We start from the raw sequence: 26877 nt of genomic DNA on the forward strand, positions 1-26877 counted from the left end.
GCCTGGGGTAACATCAAAGTCAATGCATGATGGCCTTAAACTCTTAATCTTCCTACATCCACCTAGTGAGTGCTGAAATCAGATAAATGAGCCACCATATCAGGTTTAAGCAGGGCTGGGGATCAAAACCAGGTGTGTGAGGATTCAAGAGATTACTCTACAAACTTATCATTTTTCTGATTTAATAAATTACACATATGGAGAGACATGCAAGAAGCGATCATGGATTTTTTTGGTCTCAGGAACAAAAGGAGAAATACTTACTTATATCTATCTCATTCTCAGAATATGTGTGTGCCCTGACACATCATTTAACATACTGCTGAGTTAGAGAATTTTCCTCATGTGGCACATTCCTAGTGTCAGATTAGTACAAAAGAGAAGGTTGAAAGATTGTAAGGCCTGAAGGTTTTGGATGATTACAGCAACACCACCAAAAAGTTGCACTTCTGAGCTCACAATGTTGTGATAATATCTACAATCCCCATATAAGATCACTACAGACCAAATCCAGCATCAGATGAGAGAAGGGCTTGATATCCCACCCACAGTTGAAGAACTATTGTCATCTGATAGCTCCTTCAAGTGGGAGAGAATGTTTTCTTTCAGGTTGTGACCCCTGGGGAGTCCAAACATACAAGGAAAGCACAAGTTGTACCACATGGAGGGTCCCTTACTGCCGGGCCAATGAAGTACAACTATGTCATCAGGAGGGCCTGCCTCCAGAAGCCACACTATTTTCCTGTTCCCCTAGCAGACTCTGTAGCTCTGCCCATAAGCACAGTTGCAGCCTCCAGGAGCAGATGTAATGATGTTCACCATCAGAGCTCTGCTGTGCCTAGGTGAGTTGTGAAGAAGGGGAGGGGATACTGTGGGCTAGGAATGAGCCTGTCCCACAGCCTAGCACTGGTCCATCAGGAAAACCCAGGGTCTCAGGAGGTTCTGTGGAGGGGAGGACCTGCTCAAGATTCAGGGACAAATTTCACACTGAGAACTCTCTTCCAGGACTGATTCTGTGCCCTGGGACCACAGTGCTGACTGGTGAGTGAGTATCTGCAGCTGACCTGATATGCCTATACCTCTGTTACCCAGGAGACATTGCTGGGCAATGAGGATAAAGCAAGACTTGTGTGTTGATCCTGGGTTTGGATATGTGATGTGTTTGATACTTTCAATCAGAGAATGGATGTCTTGAGTCCTACCTTCTCATTTCTTTGCAGGGACCCTCTATAAGCCTGTACTCAGAGCACAGCCAGACCTTGTGGTCTCCAAACAGACTAATGTGACCTTCTTGTGTGAGGATACAAGAGGAGCCAAAGAGTACTCTATCTGCAAAGACGGAAGTCAATATACACGGTTCACACAGATTTTCCTAAAGCCTGGGAACAAGGCTGAATTCTCTATCTCAAAAACTGACCAGCACCAAGCAAGGAGATATCAATGTCACTATTGGACCCGTGATGCATGGTCTGAATACAGTGAGTCCTTGGATTTTGTGGTGACAGGTGAGAAGAAAAAATATTGTCCCGTCCTCAGGCTTTCCTCTCAAGAAGTGCTTTCAGGGGTGCAATCATATCTCACAGCCCTCGAGGATAATGAAGCCTGATACACTTAACTAATTCTACCTTATCTCTTAGGAGCACATAGTAAACCAAGACTCTCAGTCCAGCCCAGTCCTGTAGTGACTGAAGGGGGAAATGCCACCATCCAATGTGACTCATGGCAGAAATTTGGCAGGTTTATTCTGATTAGGGAAGGACCACAGAGGCTCTCTTGGATGTTGGCCTCAGAGTATAACTTGTCAACTAAATGATTCCATGCTCTATTCTCTGTGGGCCCTCTGACTTCCAGTCAAAGATGAACATTCCAATGCTACAGCAATTACCTAAGCATACCACTGGTGTGGTCAGAACCTAGTGACCCACTGGAGCTCCTGTTCTCAGGTGAGGTACCACAACCTTTCCACAGAATAATGGAGAAATGATACAGGTGCTAAGGGAGGCCTTGGTTTATGGCATATATGAGGAGCCAGGGCTCTTTAGTTCATTGACTCAAATCATGGAAGACAGAGGGACCTGAGATATAGAATCCAAGGCAGAACGTGACAGAAAAACCCAGGAGTTATAGGAAAGAATTTAATCTTCATGGGGATTTCTGCTGCTCTGTATCAGGTTAAGTGCCATCTGCAAGTGTGACTTTCTCTGCACCTTTCTTTCTTTCTTTCTTTCTTTCTTTCTTTCTTTCTTTCTTTCTTTCTTTCTTTCTTTCTTTCTTTCTTTCGTCATGTGTTTCCATTCGTTTGGCTATTTGTTCCTGTGCTTTATCCAACATTGGTCTCAACAATTCTCGCTCATATAAACCCTCCTCTTTCTCGCCAATTGGACTCCCGGAGCTCCACCAGGGGCCTGGCTGTGGATCTCTGCATCCAGTTCCCTAAGTCATTGGATGGGATTTCTAGCATGGCAATTAGGGTGTTTGGCCATGCCATCACCAGAGTAGGTCAGTTCTGGCTGTCTCTCGACCATTGCCAGTAGTCTATTGTGGAGGTATCTTTGTGGATTTGTGTGGGCCTCTCTAGCACTTTGCTTCTTCCTATTCTCATGTGGTCTTCATTTACCATGGTACCTATTCCTTGTTCTCCCTCTCTGTTCTTGATCCAGCTGGGACCTCCCACTCCCCCAATCTCTTTTTTCCTTGACCCTCACCCTTAATTAACCCCACTCACATCCAGGCTGTTCATGTATATCTCATCCATTTCTCTTTAATTTGGCAATCCCCTTGTCTTTCTTGGGGTCCTGTTTTCCAGGTAGCCTCCCTGGTGTTGTGAGTAGCAGTCCAGTCATCCTTGTTCCTCATCTAATATTCTCCTATGAGTGAGTACATACCATGTTTGTCTTTCTGAGTCTGGATTACCTCACTCAGGATGATTTCATCGAGATTCATCCATTTGCCTGCAAAGTTCATGATGTCATTGTTTTTCTCTGCTGAGTAGTATTCCATTGTGTATATGTACCACATTTTATTTAACCATTCTTCAGTTGAAGGGCATCTAGGTTGTTTCCAGGTTCTGGATATTACAAACAATGCTGATATGAACATATCTGAGCAAGTGCCCTTGTGGTATGATTGGACATTCCTTGGCTATATGCCCAAGAGTGGTATAGCAGGATCTTGGGCGAGATTGATTCCCAATTTTCTAAGAAAGCGCCATATTGATTTCCAAAGTGGTTGTACAAGCTTGCATTCCCACCATTAGTGGGGGAGAGTTCCCCTAGCTCCACATCCTCTCCAGCATTAGCTGTCTTCAGTGTTTTTGATCTTAGCCATTCTGACAGGTGTAAGGTGGTATCTCAGAGTTGTTTTGATTTGCATTTCCCTGATGATTAGGGATGTTGAGCAATTCCTTAAATGTCTTCCAGCCATTTGAGTTTCCTCTGTTGAGAATTCTCTAGTTCTAAGCCCATTTCTTAATTGGACTGTTGGGCATTTTGATGTCTAATTTCTTGAGTTCCTTATATATTCTGGATATCAGTCCTCTGTCAGATGTGGGGTTGGTGAAGACCTTTTCCCACTTTAATCCCTGAAAAAAAAATTGATCTCCCATGGTCATGGATATGCAAGATTAACATAGTAAAAAATGGCAATCTTACCAAAAGCAACCTACCAATTCCATGCAATCCCCATCGAAATACCAACACAATTCGTCACAAACCTGGAAAAAATAATACTCAACTTCATATGGAAAAAATGAAAAACCCAGGATAGCCAAAAGAATCCTGTACAATAAAACAACCACTGGAGGTATCACGATCCTGATTTCAAGCTCTACTATAGAGCTACAGTAATAAAAACAGCTTGGTATTGGCATAAAAACTGACATGTGGACCAATGGAATCGAATTGAAGACCCTGACATTAACCCACACACCTATGGACATATAATTTTTGACAAAGAAGCCAAAAGTGTACAATGGAAAAAAGAAAGCATCTTCAACAAATGGTGATGGCATAACTGGATATCAATGTGTAGAAGGCTGCAAATAGATCCATATTTGTCACCGTGCACAAAACTTAAGTCCAAGTGGATCAAAGACCTCAACATAAATCCAGCTACCCTGAATCTGCTAAAAGAGAAAGTAGGAAGTAGTCTTGAACGCATTGGCATAGGAGATCACTTCCTAAATATAACACCAGTAGCACAGACACTGAGACAAACAATCAATCAATGGGACCTCTTGAAACTGAGAAGCTTTTGTAGAGCAAAGATACCATCTGCACCACTTTCAAACAGAACCACCTCCTTCTCTCCTGCTTCCTTACATGGACCCTCCACAAACCCACCATTAAGGCTGAGCCAGGCTCTGTGATTGCCTCTAGAAGTTCAGTGACCATCTGGTGTCAGGGGACCCTGGATACAGAAATATGTGTTCTGCATAAAGAGGGGAGCCCAGAATACTGGGGCACACAGACCACAGAGAAGCCTGAGAACAAGGTCAAGTTCTGCATCCCTTCTGTGACACAGCAAAATGTTGGACAATATCCCTGTTACTGTTACAGCTCAGCTGGCTGGTCAGAGAGCAGTGACATCCTGGAGCTTGTGGTGACGAGTGAGGGGACAGTCAGATCTCAGGGTCTGATTCTGCCCTCAGGAGTATTCCCTTTTCACAGCCTAGCCCTGGAGAACATTGTGACTAGCTCGGCTCTCACCTTCTTTCCTAGGAATCCACAACCATAAACCAAGCTTGTCAACCCTGCCAGGCCCTGTGGCAACCTTAGGAGGCAACATGACTCTCCAATGTGTTTCACTGGGGGCATATGACAAACTCATTCTCTCTAAGGAAGATGAGAAGTTCTCTAGCTCCCTGAACATACAGTGTATACGCCATAATGGGCACTACCAGGCTATGTTCTTTATGGGTCCCATGACCCCAGGCCACAGAGGGACATTAGATGTTATGGTTACTACAAGAATACCCCACAGTTCTGGGCAGTACCCAGTAACCCTGGAACTACACATCTCAGGTGAGTCATGCCCATCATTGACCAATCTTGTTGAGGCCCTAAGTCTTCGCCAGGAAATTTCTCCCTGGGAATTTGCTGATAGAGAGTGACTAAAAGAAGAATCTGCTTTCTAAGCCAGAGCCCCACAGCTGGGTAGAAGCAGTGACATGTGCTGGGCAAGAAGGGAAGTGATAGGTGGTTGGTAAAACCTGCTCCTCAGTCCCTAGCCTGCTACCTTTCCTGCAGGACTGTCTAGGAAACCCTCCCTGTTGTCTCACCAAAGCCATATCCTGGACCCTGGAAAGAGTCTCACACTGCAGTGCTGCTCTGACATCAACTATGACAGATTGGTTCTGTACAAGTTTGGGGCAACTGACTTCATCCTGCACCATGGCCAGTGGACCCAGGCTGGCCTCGTTTTGGCCAACTTCACCCTGAGCTCTGTAAACAGCTCTACTGGAGGCCAGTATAGATGCTATGGTGCACACAACCTCTCTTCTGAGTGGTCAACCTCCAGTGACCTCCTGGAAATCCTGATTACAGGTGAGCAACCAAGGAGATTTCATCAGGTTACAGCCTCTGCATAAGCTTTTAAGAGGAGCCTAAGAGGTCATCGTTGGGCCTAGGGACAGAAAACTTATGCAGGAACAGATGCAGAGACAGGGGAACAGGAGAGGAGCTCAGTCAGAGACAAGAGACAGAGTCCCAGCTGCTCAGGGGATAACCTGGTGTGATTTCAGCTCTGAACAATGATGGAATCCTCTTCCCATCCCCTGACCCGTCCAGCAGGCCAGGTTATTCGAGGGTCTCGAGGAGGGGCCACCTGTGAATCAATGGAGGGTGAGAGGGAAAGGAGACCAAGCGCGTGAAGAAAGACAAAGTCAGTCTGAGTTGCGTCAAGGTCTCACTTTATTGACTGGTGTTAGAGCTTATAAACAGGGCTTCAGGTAGGGAGGGGGAGCAGGAGTGAGGAGAGGACAAAGAAAATTCCTAAGGAGGGTCAGCAGGAGGTCTCTTTGGTCCCAGGCCCCTGCAGCTAGCTGATTTAAAGAGGTTTATTTAATCCTACATTCCTAGGTTAGACTAAAAGCCTCTTATTTACACGAGGCTTGATAAATCGTGGCAGGTAACACAAGGTTCAAGACACAGCTGTCCAGAGTCGGTCTCCAACAGTTCCCCCTCTTTTCTCAAAAATGGACCAAGTCCATAAGATCGGGATTGCGGAGGTCCGAGAGAGCCTCTGTCTTAGGCTATACAGGGGGACTCCCACGCACGGCAGGTGCCATGTTGAGCCGGTCTCGATGACCTCTGTATGCTGTTGACTCCGGCGTGGGCCCTGTACTATTCCCGTCATTGAGTACTCTCTAGCAAGACCTTGGGGACATTAGGGCTTTAGGACACTGAATCTGAGTCCTTGATTGGGCTCCTGGCTGGCCTCCTCGGAATCTACTCTGTGATAATGAATCGAGACGTGTCATGGTAAGGCCGAATCAATCTGATTTTTGATAAACCGAGTCAACTGCTGAAAGGCCCAGGGACCAAAGGTAATGAGAAGGAGAAGGAAAATAATCAGGGGTCCAGGAGGGTGGGGATCAGGGTAAAAAGCCAAGGGGATTCTTTAAAGCTTCTATATAGAAGGGCAAACCCTGCTCCTAAGAGCAAGAGCCGCATCTTACTGCAGCCCCATAAAGGCTAATAAAGGAAAAACCCACAAGATTACAATTCCCATATAATTTTGTTTTACAAGATCATGGTCTGGGTACAGAGTGATCACAGACGGGTAATTTGCATCAACAGGTACATTTTTCCTGAAACCTCAAGGGGGGAGGTATCAAGGCGGGAGTGGAGTTTACACAAAGGTCACAGTGGTCCTTCCTGGAACACCTGCAACTATCCCAGTCACAGTTGAGCACATCTTTTAACAGAAATCTCTTTACATTGTTATATGGTTGCAGAGGAGATTGAACAATGGCTAAGTCAGGTTGCTCTTGGAACTAGATTTTTAGTTTCTCATTTCCTGGTGCTTGAAGTTTTCTCTTTTCCTGAGGCTTGGGGGTGTAAACCTGAAGGGCTAGGGCCTTTCATTCCCCCATTTATTTTTTGGCAAATTTTAATCTTAAAATTATGGCATTACATTTAGTACCTCATGGCCTATTTTAGTAACTCATGGCCTGTAATGGCCATGCATAGTTCATGTATAATTAGCCATCTGGTCTCTATGCCAGGGAGTTTTCTTTTGACCCAGCATTTCAGCCTTTTTTGAACAACGAAAATGGGATGATGTATTTTCTTTCTGGAACTGCTTCAAGCTGGCATTGGGGCGTTGTTATCAGGGCCCCTCCCCCAAAAGGCTGAAAAGCTGGTCAAAGACTGGGCAGGGGGCATTTGTCAGTAGCATGTAGCTGCCTGACACCATAGTGACAGAGAAGAATCATGTTAGCTGGGCTGGTCCACGTTAGCCTTTAGCACGTCCGGAGTCCACAGTCGTCTGGAGTGGTGGAGTCAGCAACTGAAACTTGGAGGTGTCTGCCAGCCAAGTAGAAATCTGTTGAGACAGATTTAAACTAGGAACAGAGGTTAAAATTTATGAATTTATTTGGAACCCTTAGGTTTATACCCTTAGTAATGGGAAAAGCAGTAATCCCAAGACCAGGAGAAAGGAAAAATACCATCTTTAGGAATACTTATCTGGGGTCCTTTCGACCTCTGTGAAGTGGGTCTATGTTTTTATGACTCTTTTAATCCTTTGAGGCCTACTTAAAAAATGACATAAAAGTTTTAGATACATTAGTATTACCAATCTGTACTGAAATCCATATTGTAGACAATAATAGTAGCAGATAATGGGTATCTGTAAAACAGCAGAAGTAGACTTATACCTTTGAGTCCCAACAAGAACTACAGATTTGGGCATTTTACTTCTGTCCAGAAAGCCAGGTGTAAGTTGGACAAAGATTTTAAGCCTGGTGAAAAGCACTTTTAGGTTTACATTTAGACATATCTAGATGACATCTAAAACCAATCCAAAATGTTGAGCTTGTGACTGGACAGTAAGTGGTCATTGCTCTATCAGCTCATCAGGACTCCTAAACGTTAAGCTCTGAACCATAGAACAGGAGAGTAATCTGAAACATATCTTATTTTAGACGCATACCCGAACCTTTATGATTTATTTAAATTTTTACATCTTAGAACATTTTCTTTTAAAATGAGCTAAAAGGCTAGCTATGGCCTTGCAGAAGGATCTGGTTGATGCTGCCATGCTGACAAAGTTAGAGCTAGCCTAGCCATCAGTACTATCAGAAATCTGAGAAGGATAAACTATATCTGATTGCAGACCAAGAAGCTTCCAATCCTATAAATTACAGTGATCAATCCCTACCCAGGTCTCTATAGCATTGGAGGTACCAGTCAGAACAACATCAATCTTCTACCACCATCAAGCCCATAAGGCAGAGTACCTTTTCTGTGGAATAGGGACACGGAAGACTGACAGTGTCCTACTACTTGTCCATAGTCTGGACTGGGTCCTGGAGGCAGGCGTTGCATTGGGGCATCTTGCCCTGTGGTCAGTGTCGTTCGCAATTCAGGTGGCATCTTTTTGTCATTCCATATCTTCTTTGGAGACCTTGGGAGTCATTGCTAGGAGCTGGGGAGCTGGGAGTCTCTGTTTCCGATAGTAAGTTTTTAATCAAATAATTTAAATGTCATATTCATCAGATCATTGACAGGTTTGAGGACCATTATCTATTAAATGTATCTGAGCCAAATAAATTTAGGCCTAATCTTGAAAATATCTCTAAGTTTGGTAATAATGACCAGGCTAATTTGTTCTCCTATAGATATATTAGTCAAATATACCTCTCAGTTTGTTTTTATTTAAACAGAACCGTTTATGCTTTAAACTAGTATCTGGATAGCCAGATGACTAGTATTAACTTGTATTCCTTAACACAGAAGGACATGCATGCAAACTCAGACATTCAAAACCAAACATACATGTGGCCAATTTTCATTCATACCTGCAGAATAGACAGACATTTTTAAGACTATGACCCTTTGGAGTCTCCATGTAACAGCAGAATAGCAAGAGAAAGAAATCTGAAACATGTTTACTTAAACTTTAAAGTTAGACTATAAGTTTTATTATATTTCTTAAACCCTCATGACATGCTTAAGCCTTTAAATTTTTACATCTTAAACTGCTTTTTCAAGTCAAAAAATCATTTATTTAAACTTTTATCTTAACCAACAATAATTTGAAACCAATTTTTTTAAATGATGGCAAGTATTTGTAACACATTGAATTCAAATGACCAAAACCCATGTAAATTTTTATTTTTCCTGTGGAAACAAAAGCATAATTTTCCTAGTATCTTGAACTGGGAATTTAACATTTCTTTTTTAAGCAATATCAGTGTTATACCCAGATCATGTCCCCAAAGAAGCCACTGGAGACCTCAGGTACAGAATGCAAAAGAAAGGTTTATACAAATGAAGTTTACAAGCCTCGGCAGGGGGGCTAGTTCCAAACTTCTCACACACAGCAGGGAGATTGGAAGGAGCACATGCCTTTTTTTGTGAGGCTAATACAGACCACATAATTCATCTCCCACCGCCTGCATCCCTCTTTAGGTTCATATCAGTAGTTTTTCATGTTATCTTTATTTCTCATTTGTCCAGCAACCGTGTTTAGGAGTTTTATGAGCTGTCTCCCGGGTTTGGGGAGTTTGGGGAGTTTGGGATGTTTTATGACCACTTAGTCTCTGTCAGATGGTCATATATCCTAACTCTGTGTTTTCTTAAGTTTCTGTAGTTGATAAAGCCACCTGGAAAAAGGCGTCTAAGTTCTTTTTTATTATTATTATTATTATTTTACAACACCATTCAGTTCAACATAATAGCCACAGAATCCCCTGTTCTCCCCCTCTCGCCCACCCCTCCCCCCAGCCCACCCCCCATTCCCACCTCCTCCAGATCAAGGTCTCCCCCGAGGACCGGGGTTGACCTGGTAGACTCAGTCCAGGCAGGTCCATTCCCCCCTCCCAGACCGAGCCAAGTGTCCCTGCATAAGTCCCAGGATTCAAACAGCCAACTCATGCAATGAGCCCAGGACCTGGCACCAATGCACAGCTGCCTCCCAAACAGATCAAGCCAAATGACTGTCTCACCCGTTCAGGTGGCCTGATCCAGTTGGGGGCCCCTCAGCCTTTGGTTCATAGATCCTGTGCTTCCATTCATTTGGTTATTTGTCCCGGTGCTTTATCCAACCTTGGCTTCAACAATTCTCACTCATATAAACCCTCTTCTTACTCACTAATTAGACTCCCAGTGCTCCACCAGGGGCCCAGCCGTGGGTGTCTGCCTTCAGATTCCTCAGTCCTTGGATGGGGTTTATGGCACCACTATCTGGGTGTCTGGCCATCCCATCACCAGAGTAGGTCGGTTCCTGCCGTCTCGCGACCATTGCCAGCAGTCTTTTGAGGGGGTATCTTTGTGGATCTCCGTGGGCCTCCCTAGCTCTCTGCTTCCTCCCCTTCTCACCTTCTCATGTGGTCTTCATTTACCATGGTCTCCTATTCCTTGTTCTCCCTCTCTTTTCTTGATCCAGCTAGGATCTCCCACTCTTTCCCTCGACTGTCGCCCTTCATTGTTCCCACTCATGACCAGGCTATTCACGTAGATCTCATCCATTTCTCCGTGTCTTTTTTTGGGGTCCCGTATTCCAGGTAGCCTCACTGGTGATGTGAGTAGCAGTCTAGTCATCCTTGTTCCACATCTAGCATCTTCCTATGAGTGAGTACATACCATATTTGTCTTTCTGAGTCTGGGTTACCTCACTCAGGATGATTTTTTCTAGATCCATCCATTTGCCTGCAAACCGTGTGATGTCATTGTTTTTCTCTGCTGAGTAGTATTCCATTGTGTATATGTGCCACAATTTATTTATCCATTCTTCAGTTGAAGGGGATTTAGGTTGTTTCCAGGTTTTGGCTATTACAAACAATGCTGATATAAACATAGCTGAGCAAGTGCTCTTGTGGTATGATTGAGCATTTCTTGGGTATATGCCCAGGAGTGGTATAGCTGGATCTTGGGGGAGATTGATTCCCAATTTTCTAAGAAAGCACCATATTGATTTCCAAAGTGGTTGTACAAGCTTGCATTCCCACCAGCAGTGGAGGAGAGTTCCCCTAGTTCCACATCCTCTCCAGCATAAAGTGTCTTCAGTGTTTTTGATCTTAGCCACTCTGACAGGCGTAAGGTGGTATCTCAGAGTTGTCTTGATTTGCATTTCCCTGATGATTAGGGAAGTTGAGCAATTCCTTAAATGTCTTTCAGCCATTTGGGATTCCGCTGTTGAGAATTCTCTGTTTAGTTCTAAAGCCCATTTCTCAATTGGACTGTTGGTCCTTTTGATGTCTAATTTCTTGAGTTCCTTATATATTCTGGATATCAGTCCTCTGTCAGATGTGGGGTTGGTGAAGATCTTTTCCCATTCTGTAGGCTGTCGCTTTGCCTTATTGACCGTATCCTTTGTTCTACAGAAGCTTCTCAGTTTCAAGAGGTCCCATTGATTGATTGTTTGTCTCAGTGTCTGCGCTACTGGTGTTATATTTAGGAAGTGATCTCCTATGCCAAGGCGTTCAAGACGATTTCCTACTTTCTCTTGTAGCAGGTTCAGAGTAGCTGGATTTATGTTGAGGTCTTTGATCCACTTGGACTTAAGTTTTGTGCACGGTGACAGATATGGATCTATTTGCAGCCTTCTACACGCTGATATCCAGTTATGCCAGCACCATTTGTTGAAGATGCTTTCTTTTTTCCATTGTACACTTTTGGCTTCTTTGTCAAAAATTATATGTCCATAGGTGTGTGGGTTAATGTCAGGGTCTTCAATTCGATTCCATTGGTCCACATGTCGGTTTTTATGCCAATACCAGGCTGTTTTTATTACTGTAGCTCTATAGTAGAGCTTGAAGTCGGGGATTGTGATGCCTCCAGAAGTTGTTTTATTGTACAGGTTTCTTTTAGCTATCCTGGGTTTTTTGTTTTTCCATATGAAGTTGAGTATTGTTCTTTCCAGATCTGTGAAGAATTGTGTTGGTATTTTGATGGGGATTGCATTGAATCTGTAAATTGCTTTTGGTAATATTGCCATTTTTACTATGTTAACCCTGCCTATCCATGAGCATGGGAGATCCTTCCATTTTCTGAGATCTTCTTCAATTTCTTTTTTCAGGGACTTAAAGTTCTTGTCATATAGGTCCTTCACTTGCTTGGTTAGTGTTACCCCAAGGTATTTTATGTCATTTTTGGCTATTGTAAAGGGTGATGTATCTCTAATTGCCTTCTCAGCTTCTTTGTCCATTGTATATAGGAGGGCTACTGATTTTTTTGAGTTGATCTTGTATCCTGCTATGTTGCTGAAGGTGTTTATAAGCTTTATCAATTCCTGGGTGGAATCTTTGGGGTCACTCAAGTATACTATCATGTCGTCTGCAAATAGGGAAAGCTTGACTTCTTCCTTTCCAATTTGAATCCCCTTAATCTCCTTATGTTGTCTTATTGCTCTGGCTAGAACTTCAAGTACTATATTGAATAAGTATGGGGAGAGTGGACAGCCTTGTCTCGTTCCTGATTTTAGTGGAATTGCTTTGAGTTTCTCTCCATTTAATTTGATGTTGGCTGTTGGTTTGCTATATATTGCCTTTATTATGTTTAGGTATGTTCCCTGTATTCCTGATCGCTCTAAGACTTTTATCATGAAGGGGTGTTGGATTTTGTCAAATGCCTTTTCTGCATCTAGTGAGATGATCATGTGGTTTTTTTCTTTGAGTTTGTTTATATGGTGTATTACATTGATGGACTTTCGTATGTTGAACCACCCTTGCATCCCTGGGATGAAGCCTACTTGATCATGTTGGATAATTGTTTTGATGTGTTCTTGGAGTCTGCCAGTATTTTATTGAGTATTTTTGCATCAATATTCATGAGGGAGATCGGTCTGTAGTTCTCTTTCTTTGTTGCATCCTTGTTTGGTTTAGGAATCAGGGTAATTGTAGCCTCATAGAAGGAGTTTGGTAATGTTCCTTCTGTTTCTATTATGTGGAACAATTTAGAGAGTATTGGTATTAACTCTTCTTTGAAGATCTGGTAGAATTCTGCGCTGGATGAAGTTGGGGGGGGTTGGTTACTGAGGTTTCACAATCAGGACAGAGAAGGGTTAACAAGAGAAATTCCTGGCTGGCAGAAGAGACTTTGAAGTTATCACAGTAAAGGAAGGGAGGGGGAGCAGTGGTCATAAAGTATCTCCTTGGCTGCCAGTGTTCCTGAAAAAAAGTTTTTGTTAACTCCTCTGACTAAAGTCAGATTCTCTGTTCAGTGTTCACACAGTTTTGTCAGTTGCAGGCAGCCATTGCCCTGTCCAGAGCAGGACATGAGAATCTTAGCCCGCCTGTACCGAGAGCACGCACCCCCACCCTTGTGAGAGCAGCCAGCTGCCTGCAGTCCTGATAGCAAGAGAGCTAGGGAGGGAGGGAGGTGGCCCTCGCTGTGCCTCTCTCTCCTCCCCCCAGGAAAATAAGGGAGATGAGTAGCAGAAACAGATGACATTTACACAGACAATCCAAGTACCAGCACATCAGCACTGAGATGATGATGGCCTCACTCACAGCAAGCAAGCCCCTCGATTGCGGCTCGCACATCCTTCTGGTGGGCTAGGCAAAGGTCTAGTGGAGAAGAAGGGGACTGTCCCATAGCGTCCGTCACAGTCAAGTCAACAATGAGAACAGTTAACACACTACACACAAGACCAAGGGCACACGAAAGAAAAACTTTGCCCCAACGAGACAACCAACAAAGCTCCAAGAACAATGATAGCCTGATGTGCTCTGTGGAGTGTGACCCTCCAGTCTCAATCACACCAAAAACAATCGAGACTCAAGGATCTCTGTCCTTGATCAAACAGACATCAGGGGGCTTTCACATCCCTGTCAGTCAGACATGTACCTTATTTCTTGGAAGAGAAACAGAGTGTAAAGTAACAATGACCACAATAAAACATACAAAAACCCCCACAAAATGTCTCTAACAATTTCCCGGGACAAAATACAAAGTGGCACTTCCTCCCACCATGGGGAAAGGTACCCAAAGATGCTCCTCTCCTGAGCACTCCCTGGAGGAGACTCCTAAAATCAAATGGTCACCTCTCAGGTGGCCCCATATGGCTCGGGACTAGGGGGTCCTTTGCCCAAATCAGGGAATGAGACGTCTCTCTTTCCCTCCCAGGATCACTGTCCGGACACGTCTGTCCCAGTGAGAGCCTGCAAAGTACAAATCAGTCGACTGGCACAAAACTTAACGAGACAAGACAGAGACAGAGACAAGACAGAGAGCGCTCTTACCGGTAGATGTCAATAAACCTCTGGACCCTTGAGGGTCCCGGTGGGGTCTTTTTGGTCTTTTGTTCAATGTGATTTGTGACAACCTCACTCTTACCATCTTCTGGGACGGACATATCGTTTAGTAGGTCCTCAGCAAGTGCCAGAAGATGTGACACCCTACTATCCTTTTCTGAATCCTATAAAACATCTCTGATTACTCCATAGAAACTAAAGAATACATCGGGGACATTCTCTCCATCCTTAAGCAAGTTATTGATATCCTTTCTGACTTTATTCCAAGTCAAAGGGTGAATGCCCGGGCCATTAATAACCAGCCAGGGACATTTTTCTTCCACGAAACAGAAAAACTTAGTTAAATCTTTTTTTCTTTCCTTGTTTTTGACTCTTATTCCCCTCTCCCTGATTTCTTCATTTCCTTAATGAAGAGAGCCTCTTTAGAGAGTGCTTTACCCATTGATTGATGAACGGCACTTACTTCAAGGCTGCCCGCGGCGCACGAGTGATGCTGTTGGGGCACCTCTACCCTAGTGAGTCTGGCCAGACCACGTTTTCTCTTTGCCGTCCAGTAGTGAGCCACCGTGCCTCGAGCCCCACGTTCGGGCGCCACTTGACCCGTCCAGCAGGCCAGGTTATTCGAGGGTCTCGAGGAGGGGCCACCTGTGAATCAATGGGGGGTGAGAGGGAAAGGAGACCAAGCGCGTGAAGAAAGACAAAGTCAGTCTGAGTTGCGTCAAGGTCTCACTTTATTGACTGGTGTTAGAGCTTATAAACAGGGCTTCAGGTAGGGAGGGGGAGCAGGAGTGAGGAGAGGACAAAGAAAATTCCTAAGGAGGGTCAGCAGGAGGTCTCTTTGGTCCCAGGCCCCTGCAGCTAGCTGATTTAAAGAGGTTTATTTAATCCTACATTCCTAGGTTAGACTAAAAGCCTCTTATTTACACGAGGCTTGATAAATCGTGGCAGGTAACACAAGGTTCAAGACACAGCTGTCCAGAGTCGGTCTCCAACAATCCCCCTTCTCTTTGGGAGGGTTTTCTTTCACTTCTTCCCTCTCAGTGAAGCCTTACTCAACAGTACATCTAGGAGTCAATGTGACTCTTCTGTGTTGGTCAAGAAATCCAGTGGGCTCTTTCATTCAGTACAAGGAGAGAACAGTCAACCAACCCAAGTGACTAAAATCAGTTCCAAGATTGTTTTTTCCAAACAGAATTCTCCATGAGTGCTAGGACCTCTGCCTTCTCAGGTAGCTATGGGTGCTATGGATCTCTACACTCATCACACTACCTGTTGACACATACCAGTGTTCCTGTGGAGCTCATTGTCTCAGGTGAGGTAACCCTGAACTCTTCGGGTGACTTACAGTCCAAAATCTTAAGCGGAGAATAGGAAGGATTACTCAGAAGGCACTGCCCCCTCTAGAGAAGTGGAGGCCATCAGGGGTCCCTCAAGCAATGTCCACTCCATCATCTGTTGCAACCTAGATTTGTGGTAGATAGTATGAGGATCCTGGGGAGGTTACAGGAAAGATGTGGAAGAGTGAGAAGAGGGAGGTCTCTGAATTAGCATCTAATCCTCACCTTTTGTTCTTTTCCTAGGACCAATTAGAACCTCCAACCTGCTACCCTCAATGCTTATGCTAATAGCTGATTTCAGGCATCTCAATGCAGGGAGTAGGCTGCAACCCGAGACAGCCTGATAACTCTTAGCACAGAAAAGCCTCATCTCTCTGTCAGTTCAGCCTAGGGTCATGGGAGGCAAACAGATATTTCAACATAGACCCCAGAAGCCCGGAGTTTAGTCTATGCTATAGAAGGTGACATCTCAGCCTTGATGATGAGGCAGGTGGGGGAGGTGGAAAGCAGGAAACCCAGACATTCTCCTCATCACACTGCCACTAAGGTCCTGAGAACAAACATCCCAGAGGCATGGAGTCAGGCACCAGAAGCCTGTGTAAAGACCCTGTTGGAATGTGGGGGCCCTGAGTACAATAGCTAGTTATGGGCTGGATGCACCTACTTCTATAGATGCAGAATTGGACAAATACTTCTGTTGATGGACTGTTGATACTTTGCATCTAAAAAGGGAGACTGTGACCCTTTAAGTTTCATTCAGTGCTGGCCTTGGCTGTAGCTTCTCCTGACAGAAGAACCATCCAGAACCTCATTCTGCAGTGGATCTGTCCCACAGTGGTAGTTACATGTTCAAGGGTAAGGCACAGGGCCATGGCAGGGTGTTCAGTATCCTTCCCTCTAGCTCATGGAGCATAGTTCTAGTATTCTCTATGAGTTCTGTGACTGTGACTCCCAGGTACACCTACAGGTACAATAGATATAGCAACTCATTTCTATACCTGTTGCCATGTGCCAATACCTTGTGGACTTCATGATCCCATGTGAGATGATCCAGATATCTCTGAGCTGAAGAGGTAGCTCAGCATTCTTCATTTACAACAATTATTGTCTAGGATGGGGTTAGAAATACTGTAGAGGGTAAGTCAAATGGAGAGTCACACTAATGTTGATGGAATCCATCAGAAATCTTTTTAGAAATACTCACTATGGTCTCTGCTAATGGAATCCAGAAGATTTCAAATAGTCCAAAAGAGCATCTTGTGGAGGCTACAGACAGATATAAGATGCCATGCAGAAACTAGTTACCAGTCCCAACCTCTGCTCATCACCCTCCACTTATCAGTATTCACAGACCCTGCTCTCAGTGATTACATGGCCCACAGTGTTTCCAAGAGAAGGAATAGCCTTGCTATAATAATTACAAAGCCTGCTACACTTTCCTTCTGTTCAAAACAGATTCAGATTTATACACCAAACCTATCAGACAGAATTCTTGTTGAGAACCTGAATATAACAATGCTTACATTAAGCAAAATAAAATCTAGCAGTCTCTATCAAAACTGATTGCTTTATGAAGTCTGTAACCTTTCACTTCAGGATGAAATAGAGGAACTGAGACTGTATGGTTTCAGCCTTCTTTGATGGGTGACAGCTAAGAATGTCTTCCATATGCCCTTGGTGTCCTCACCTGAACAAGAGAAAGTTTGGGGATAGAACTGCCAGGGACTCTCCAGCACTGACCCTTGAGTCTCCTACAGTGATGATAGACCTGCACTGCTCTCTCCTCACACTGTAGCTGTCCTCTTTGTCTTAACTGACTACTATTGTGAAGATGACAAAAGCAATAATTAGATATGTCATTCTTGGTATCTACGCTGAATATATAATAGTAATGTTGTTGCAGAAACAATTAGGTGATAGCTTGGTGTTACCTGGTGTACACACACACACACACACACACACACACACACACACACACACACACACACACACACACAGAGTCACCTTCTTTTGAGAGCCTGGACTACAAATTGGTCTGCATAACATCACCCCACACTTTTATTCTGCATTTCTAACATGACATGTGAAAAGAAAAGAAATGGAGAACAATTTACATCAGAACTGCATCCAACTGCATCATGGACTGACATGAATTATAGAGAAATTTCTTAGTCTGATGAAGAGAGCAACCTATGGGAAATTTCGTCAACAAAACTCAGGTTCTTAATCTTATCAGAAACCATTTCTCTGAGTGATTATAAATTAGTTTCTCTTCAAAGACCCCTAGGTGATCCCTGGTACTCAGAATAGATCTGGGGAATGCTCCGATCAAGGGAGAGATGGGAGGGTGTAAGTGTGAAAAGGGAACAGACACCCAGCAAAAACTCATTTAGGAAATCATAGGAGACTGAGCCCATGAATCTGCATAACCTCTACTGAGCTCACCAGAGATGCCACACTCAGAATGGAGCTGTGGCTGCTCAGTGCAGTGACTCGCAGATCAGATCTACTATGAATTTGGTGTTTTCACTTGTGTTATAACAGTGGTGCTGAAGAAACTAGTAAGAACAAGAGAGAGAACCCAGCTCAGGGAAAAGATTCATTCCAGAACTTGATGAGCTTATAGAATGAGAATGATGGGTGTTTAGAGTAAATGAGAAAGTGGAACTCAGAAAAAACACTCAGATATCTTAAGCATGCACACATCCTATTTTTCTTCTGTTCGCAGGATCGGTTGAGACTATCAGTTCAACCTAGAATTTGCCAAACTGAAGACAGTTGATTAAAGAGAATTCAAAGTCATACCACAAGGAACAGAGGCTCCAAGTTATGTACAGGGGTGACGGGGGACCTTGGAAGATATTTAGTTGTCTTGAGGAAATTTTGACCATCTGTAACCTCTGTAACTTCTTTGTCCACAGCCATAGCATCAGAGAACGAGGATCACATAGTGGAGAATCTTGTCACGATGGGGATTGCTGTCATGGTCCTCAAAGTCCTTATGATTCTGGTCTTTGAGGCATGGGGCAGCCAGAGACAGAGCCATCATGCAGCTGGGAAGTAAACAGAAAAGAAAGAAGTACATCTCTCAATGTTAGAGTCTTGTTAATAAATCTGAAGATCCCAAGATTTTTTAAAGAAAATCCAGTGGGTTTTGTTTGTTTGTTTTTGTTTTGTTTGTTTCATTTTCTTGTTTGAGACAGAGTTTCTGTCTGTAGCCCTGGCTATCCTGGAACTTACTTTGTAGATGAAGCCTGACTCTGCCTACAAAGTGGGGGATTGAAGGTGTGTTCCACCACTGCCAGGCTGAATATCCATTTCTTATGTTGAAGAACTGTTGTGAGAGAATGTCCAGGGAGGAAAAATGTTTTGGGTGCAGAGGAATGTGTGAATGTTGTGATAAAACCCTTCCCCAGCAAATGAATTATATCCTTTCACCTGCTGTGGATGTTGGCTGACTGAACCAACACTTCTGAATCTATAAAGTGAGGAAATAGGCTGTCCCATCTGTCTGGATTGGGTCCTTATTTCTATACCTATTTTCTTTCCTTTCTTCTCTTATGCCATTTTCCATTTTTACAAATTGCCACATTATTCATGGAAGGATACACTGTACATTGGACTAGAAACAAAGGAGTTGTCTCCATAACAAAAGTGATGCATAAATCAGAGCACAAATTTCAAAGTCACTCTGTTTATGATGCCCCAAAACTCTCTCCATAACCCTCTAACCTTTCAGTCTTCAACACATGTTCTTCATGGAGTTTCTCTTGAAATATAAAACCAGTGTTAACACTCTGGTGGAATAAGGACTGTCTGTCAAGATATTGTGGGCATGACTTTGAACATGATTTTTTAAATATGAATACTGATTTGTGGTAGTTGCTGATGATTGTAAATAACCCCATCATAGACATGTGTAAACAGCAATGTAACATCACAGGTGTGAGGATGTGAAGTGTTCCAAGGAAGTGATGTGTTTTCATATTAATCTTCACTCTCTATTTTTTACATATGCAAAGGAAATTGGCATGAAGAACAATCATCCTAGAATTGCCTTGCAAGGATAACTTATTATACAGTGATTCATATTTTCTACATAGACAATGATGTTATCATCAAACAATAATAGTTCCTCTCTCTCTCTCTTTCTCTCTGTCCACTTGAAATGTTCTTTTATTTTACTTCTCTTCCTATATTTGCTAAGTTTCAAGTACAAAGCCAAAAAGTGTGTACAAAAAAGGTGAATCTGTTACCTTTTTTTCAGGATTTAATGAAAAATTTCTGCTTTCTCAGCATTTACAACAATGCTAACTGCAGGCTTTTGGTACATGAACTTATTCTGATTCAGGATGTTCTCTGTCCCCATTTTACTGTGTTTATGAAGATTGGCAGTGGAACACTAATTATGTATGTTTTTAATTTTAACCTTGCTACTACCAACAGTAACATGATTTTGAATGTTGAATAGGAATGATATGACTTGGTAAATTATTCTTTTTTTTTGTTTTTTTTCGAGACAGGGTTTCTCTGTGTAGCTTTGTGCCTTTCCTGGGACTCATTTGGTAGCCCAGGCTGGCCTTGAACTCACAGAGATCTGCCTGGCTCTGCCTCCCGAGTGCTGGGATTAAAGGCGTGTGCCACCACCACCCGGCATTCTTTTTTATGAGGTGTTTGTTTTTTTGTATAATGCATTCTTATGGCTAACAGCAGAGTATGATCTAGTGAATTCACATTTAGTCAATGTTTTTCTTGGTGTTAACATCATAGAATACTTAGACTATGATGTCACAGATTACTTATTCTTTAAGCCTATCTTTATATGGATCATGAATGATATTTTTCAAAGACTTTCCAGTTGTTTTCATGAGAGGTTTTTTTTTTTTTTTTTTTTTTTTTTGTGTGTGTGTGTGTGTGTGTGTGTGTGTGTGTGTGTCTATTCATTTAAAGTCTTTGTCTTGACTTAGAGTTTGGTGATGCTTGCCTCATAGCATAGCTTAGGTTACATGTTCTATTCTCTAAACATCTCAGGTCTAGAGATTCTGATTAGCTGATTCTCACACTTACCCTGAAAGAGAGGTTATTATCCTAATTGGACCCAAGGGAAGGCCATGGGGAGATAATTGCCAGTTTCAATTTGAAATGAACTTCTAGCTATCTGGACATCATATACTCAATTTCTCCCTCTATCTGAGCAGATAGATCTTTTTGGATTGATTTGGTTTTCATTGCTTTGTTTTGCTTTGTTTGAGACAAGGCCTCCTATAGAGCACTAGCTGTCCTGGAACTCACTGTGTAGACAATACTAACCTCAAATTCATAGATATCCACCTTGCTCTGCCTCCAGTGTATGGAGATTAAAGGTATACACCACCACACCTAGCAGTTGAGCAAATGTTTAAGTTAGGAGCATGTCTGAAGCCTCAGTACAACCTCAAATTTTCCTCATGGAAATGTTACTTGGTCCCATCATACATTCATCTTACTCTGGCAGGCTCATGGATTGAGAAGGCATGTTTTGATTCTGATCCAAGACTTTTAGAGTAAACTCTAGAGATTTAAACTCTGATAGTTACACCATTGAAGATCAGTGGAAGGGGTGTAGGGAGCTGAGATTCCACAAGACACCACCCAGCCCAGATGCTCTATGGTTATTTCCACTCTGTGCACAACTCTTGCTCATAAGAAGTCATGCAACATGGTGAAGGCAACAGTTTGCTGATAAAAGCATGAGCAGAATCTCTTGTCCCTGGTTTAGGGAACAAATGGTTGTCCTAACTTCAACCATTGCCAAACTTTCCTAATAACTCAGAGGCTTTTGTGTGAGGCTACAGGAGGAGACATGAGCATCCTCAAAGTGAACCAGAAGAGAAATGGTTGGATGGATAAAGCAGAGACACCCAGTATCCTGGGAATTCTAGCCCTTTTCCTATTCCTGTGTCAGCAAACTATGTGCTGGAATCAGGGAACAGAAGTATCTCTGTCAGGAGTACTGAAATTGACTCCCTGGCAAAGCCCTTTGAGAAGGATGGGAAGTTTCATGAAAGTATGGAGTAACCCTCATTCCCTGCTGCATCAGGTCTCTCTCCAGTCTTCTTCTTGGAGTCTTCATCCCTGTGGTACCATGTGAGTTCAGCATTTTTGTCTGGATTTATTTGGAACCTAGCAATATCAAACCTGAGACCTCATGATGAGGAAAATGTTTTCTCAGCTCATAATTCAAGAAACAGCTTGTGCTCTCTGCTCAGTGAGGGATACCAGATGATGGAAGCTGTTTCCCCTGGAGATTATTTCCCTTCATTTACCATCTGAGGTCCCAGAATCCAGTTGAGGCTGCTTCTCAAGAGGTCATGAATGTCAGGAGCACAAAGGAGTGATATCCCAGGCCTTTCTTCCTGATACAATGCACAGCCAGTAGCCAGTTTCTCTATACTTCATTAACCATTCAGCATCTTATTAACTACACTACCCACAGTGCAACTCATAAAGGCAGGTTGATACACTTAGAGAACACATATGTGTTATTATTTGTTCTAATAATGTGATAGTGTATGTCTATAAATAATAGTAAATAGTATATATGTAAAACCATTCTACCTGGGGATATTGATGTGAATGAGTTTTTAAGTTCCAAATATGTATAAACACATAATATACAGAATTAAAATGCACATATTTATACTCATATATGTGTAATTACACATGTATACTTCTGAAGATAGAAATATTCATGATAGGAAATTTTCTTTATAATAAAATATGTAGAACTGAAATACAAATATTGTGTGTATTCCTTTATCTGTGGATCCTAAATTTTCTATAAACTCATAAATAATACATATTGCCTATATTACAAATATATTCATTGAAATGAATAGTAATGCTTATAGAAAATTGCAATGTGCTTGTGTGGTTGTGGTAAAACTACAACATATACTTGTATGAAAACAAATTCAAGAACTATTCAAGCTCTACAATGAGTATTTGCCAATGAACACTTTTTAATTTTTTTTTTATTTTACAACACCATTCAGTTCAACATAATAGCCACAGATTCCCCTGTTCTCCCCCTCTCACCCCCCCCCTCCCCCCAGCCCACCCCCCATTCCCACCTCCTCCAGATCAAGGTCTCCCCCGAGGACCAGGGTCGACCTGGTAGACTCAGTCCAGCCAGGTCCATTCCCCCCCCTCCCAGACCGAGCCAAGTGTCCCTGCATAAGTCCCAGGATTCAAACAGCCAACTCATGCAACGAGCCCAGGACCCAGCACCAATACACAGCTGCCTCCCAAACAGATCAAGCCAAATGACTGTCTCACGCATTCAGGGGACCTGATCCAGTTGGGGGCCCCTCAGCCTTTGGTTCATAGATCCTGTGCTTCCATTCATTTGGTTATTTGTCCCGGTGCTTTATCCAACCTTGGCTTCAACAATTCTCACTCATATAAACCCTCTTCTTTCTCACTAATTAGACTCCCAGTGCTCCACCAGGGGCCCAGCCGTGGATGTCTGCCTTCAGATTCCTCAGACCTTGGATGGGGTTTATGGCACAACTATCAGGGTGTCTGGCCATCCCATCACCAGAGTAGGTCAGTTCTTGCCATCTCGCGACCATTGCCAGCAGTCTTTTGCGAGGGTATCTTTGTGGATCTCCGTGGGCCTCCCTAGCTCTTTGCTTCCTCCCCTTCTCACCTTCTCATGTGGTCTTCATTTACCATGGTCTCCTATTCCTTGTTCTCCCTCTCTTTTCTTGATCCAGCTAGGATCTCCCACTCTCTTTCCCTCAACCGTCGCCCTTCATTGTTCCCACTCATGACCAGGCTGTTCATGCAGATCTCGTCCATTTCTCCGTGTCTTTCTTTGGGGTCCCGTTTTCCAGGTAGCCTCACTGGTGATGTGAGAAGCAGTCTAGTCATCCTTGTTCCACATCTAGCATCTTCCTATGAGTGAGTACATACCATATTTGTCTTTCTGAGTCTGGATTACCTCACTCAGGATGATTTTTTCTAGATCCATCCATTTGCCTGCAAACCGTATGATGTCATTGTTTTTCTTTGCTGAGTAGTATTCCATTGTGTATATGTGCCACAATTTATTTATCCATTCTTCAGTTGAAGGGGATTTAGGTTGTTTCCAGGTTTTGGCTATTACAAACAATGCTGATATGAACATAGCTGAGCAAGTGCTCTTGTGGTATGATTGAGCATTTCTTGGGTATATGCCCAGGAGTGGTATAGCTGGATATTGGGGGAGATTGATTCCCAATTTTCTAAGAAAGCGCCATATTGATTTCCAAAGTGGTTGTACAAGCTTGCATTCCCACCAGCAGTGGAGGAGAGTTCCCCTAGTTCCACATCCTCTCCAGCATAAAGTGTCTTCAGTGTTTTTGATCTTAGCCACTCTGACAGGCATAAGGTGGTATCTCAGAGTTGTTTTGATTTGCATTTCCCTGATGATTAGGGATGTTGAGCAATTCCTTAAATGTCTTTCAGCCATTTGGGTTTCCTCTGTTGAGAATTCTCTGTTTAATTCTAAAGCCCATTTCTCAATTGGACTGTTGGTCGTTTTGATGTCTAATTTCTTGAGTTCCTTATATATTCTGGATATCAGTCCTCTGTCATATGTGGGGTTGGTGAAGATCTTTTCCCATTCTTTAGGCTGTCACTTTGCCTTGTTGACCATATCCTTTGCTCTACAAAAGCTTCTTAGTTTCAAGAGGTCCCATTGATTGATTGTTTCTCTCAGTGTCTGCGCTACTGGTGTTATATTTAGGAAGTGATCTCCTATGCCAATGCGTTCAAGAATATTTCCTACTTTCTCTTGTAGCAGGTTCAGAGTAGCTGGATTTATGTTGAGTTCTTTGATCCACTTGGACTTAAGTTTTGTGCACGGTGACAGATATGGATCTATTTGCAGCCTTCTACACATTGATATCCAGTTATGCCAGCACCATTTGTTGAAGATGCTTTCTTTTTTCCATTGTACACTTTTGGCTTCTTTGTCAAAAATTATATGTCCATGGGTGTGTGGGTTAATGTCAGGGTCTTCAATTCGATTCCATTGGTCCACATGTCGGTTTTTATGCCAATACCAAGCTGTTTTTATTACTGTAGCTCATTAGAAGAGCTTGAAGTCAGGGATTGTGATGCCTCCAGAAGTTGTTTTATTGTACAGGTTTCTTTTAGCTATCCTGGGTTTTTAGTTTTTCCATATGAAGTTGAGTATTATTCTTTCCAGGTCTGTGAAGAATTGTGTTGGTATTTTGATGGGGATTGCATTGAATCTGTAAATTGCTTTTGGTAAGATTGCCATTTTTACTATGTTAACCCTGCCTATCCATGAGCATGGGAGATCTTTCCATTTTCTGACATTTTCTTCAATTTCTTTTTTCAGGGACTTAAAGTTCTTGTCATATAGGTTGTTCACTTGCTTGGTTAGCATTACCCCAAGGTATTTTATGTCATTTTTGGCTATTGTAAAGGGTGATGTATCTCTAATTGCCTTCTCAGCTTCTTTGTCCATTGTATATAGGAGGGCTACTGATTTTTTTGAGTTGATCTTGTATCCTGCCATGTTGCTGAAGGTGTTTATAAGTTTTATCAATTCCTGGGTGGAATCTTTGGGGTCACTCAAGTATACTATCATGTCATCTGCAAATAGGGAAAGCTTGACTTCTTCCTTTCCAATTTGAATCCCCTTAATCTCCTTATGTTGTCTTATTGCTCTGGCTAGAACTTCAAGTACTATATTGAATAAGTATGGGGAGAGTGGACAGCCTTGTCTCGTTCCTGATTTTAGTGGAATTGCTTTGAGTTTCTCTCCATTTAATTTGATGTTGGCTGTTGGTTTGCTATATATTGCCTTTATTATGTTTAGATATGTTCCCTGTATTCCTGATCGCTCCAAGACTTTTATCATGAAGGGGTGTTGGATTTTGTCAAATGCCTTTTCTGCATCTAGTGAGATGATCATGTGGTTTTTTTCTTTGAGTTTGTTTATATGGTGTATTACATTGATGGACTTTCGTATGTTGAACCACCCTTGCATCCCTGGGATGAAGCCTACTTGATCATGGTGGATAATTGTTCTGATGTGTTCTTGGAGTCTGTTTGCCAGTATTTTATGGAGTATTTTTGCATCAATGTTCATGAGGGAGATCGGTCTGTAGTTCTCTTTCTTTGTTGCATCCTTGTTTGGTTTAGGAATCAGGGTAATTGTAGCCTCATAGAAGGAGTTTGGTAATGTTCCTTCTGTTTCTATTATGTGGAACAATTTAGAGAGTATAGGTATTCACTCTTCTTTGAAGATCTGGTAGAATTGTGTGCTGAAACCATCTGGTCCTGGGCTTTTTTTGGTTGGGAGAACTTTAATGACTGTTTCTATTTCCTTAGGGGTTATTGGACTATTTAAATAGTTTATCTGGTCTTGATTTAACTTAGGTATGTGGTATCTATCCAGAAAAATGTCCATTTCTTTTAGGTTTTCTAGTTTTGTGGAGTAGAGGTTTTTGAAATATGACCTTATAATTCTCTGGATTTCCTCAATATCTGTTGTTATGTCCCCCTTTTCATTTCTGATTTTGTTGATTTGGATTCTCTCTCTCTGTCTTTTGGTTAGTTTATATAAGGGCTTGTCTATCTTGTTGATTTTCTCAAAGAACCAACTCTTTGTTTAATTAATTTTTTGTATTATTCTCTTAGTTTCTAATTTATTAATTTCACCTCTCACTTTGATAATTTCCTGGTGTCTATTCTTCCTGGGAGACTTTGCTTCTTCTTGTTCTAGAGCTTTCAGATGTGCTGTTAATTCACTAGTGTGGGATTTCTCCAACTTCTTTATGTGGGCATTTAGTGCTATGAATTTCCCTCTTAACACTGCTTTCATAGTGTCCCATAAGTTTGGGTATGTGGTGTCTTCATTTTCATTGATCTCTAGAAAGTCTTTAATTTCTTTCTTTATTTCTTCCTTAACCCATTAGTGATTCAGTTGACCATTATTCAGTTTCCATGAGATTGTAGGTTTTCTGTAGTTTTTGTTGTTGTTGAAATCTAGCTTTAAACCATGGTGGTCTGATAGAACACAGGAGGTTATTCTGATTGTTTTGTATCTGTTGAGATTTGCTT

At 42.5% G+C, this 26877-nt stretch overlaps 1 protein-coding gene and 1 pseudogene across 2 annotated transcripts in view; one reads left to right on the forward strand and one right to left on the reverse strand.

The window, feature by feature from the left end:
* The first annotated feature begins 811 nt into the window (after positions 1-811).
* Positions 812-18820, forward strand: LOC102928915 (paired immunoglobulin-like receptor B; annotated as a pseudogene).
* The window catches only part of LOC102918165 (paired immunoglobulin-like receptor B), a 52829-nt gene continuing 44398 nt past the window's right edge, over positions 18447-26877 (reverse strand). For both annotated transcript variants that reach the window (XM_076568637.1, XM_076568631.1), the window contains exon 11: positions 18447-18809. The gene's annotated coding sequence lies outside the window, so the exon portion shown is untranslated. The remainder of the gene's footprint in view (positions 18810-26877) is intronic.

Source organism: Peromyscus maniculatus, chromosome 1 (genome assembly GCF_049852395.1).
Source record: "Peromyscus maniculatus bairdii isolate BWxNUB_F1_BW_parent chromosome 1, HU_Pman_BW_mat_3.1, whole genome shotgun sequence".
NCBI lineage: Eukaryota > Metazoa > Chordata > Mammalia > Rodentia > Cricetidae > Peromyscus > Peromyscus maniculatus.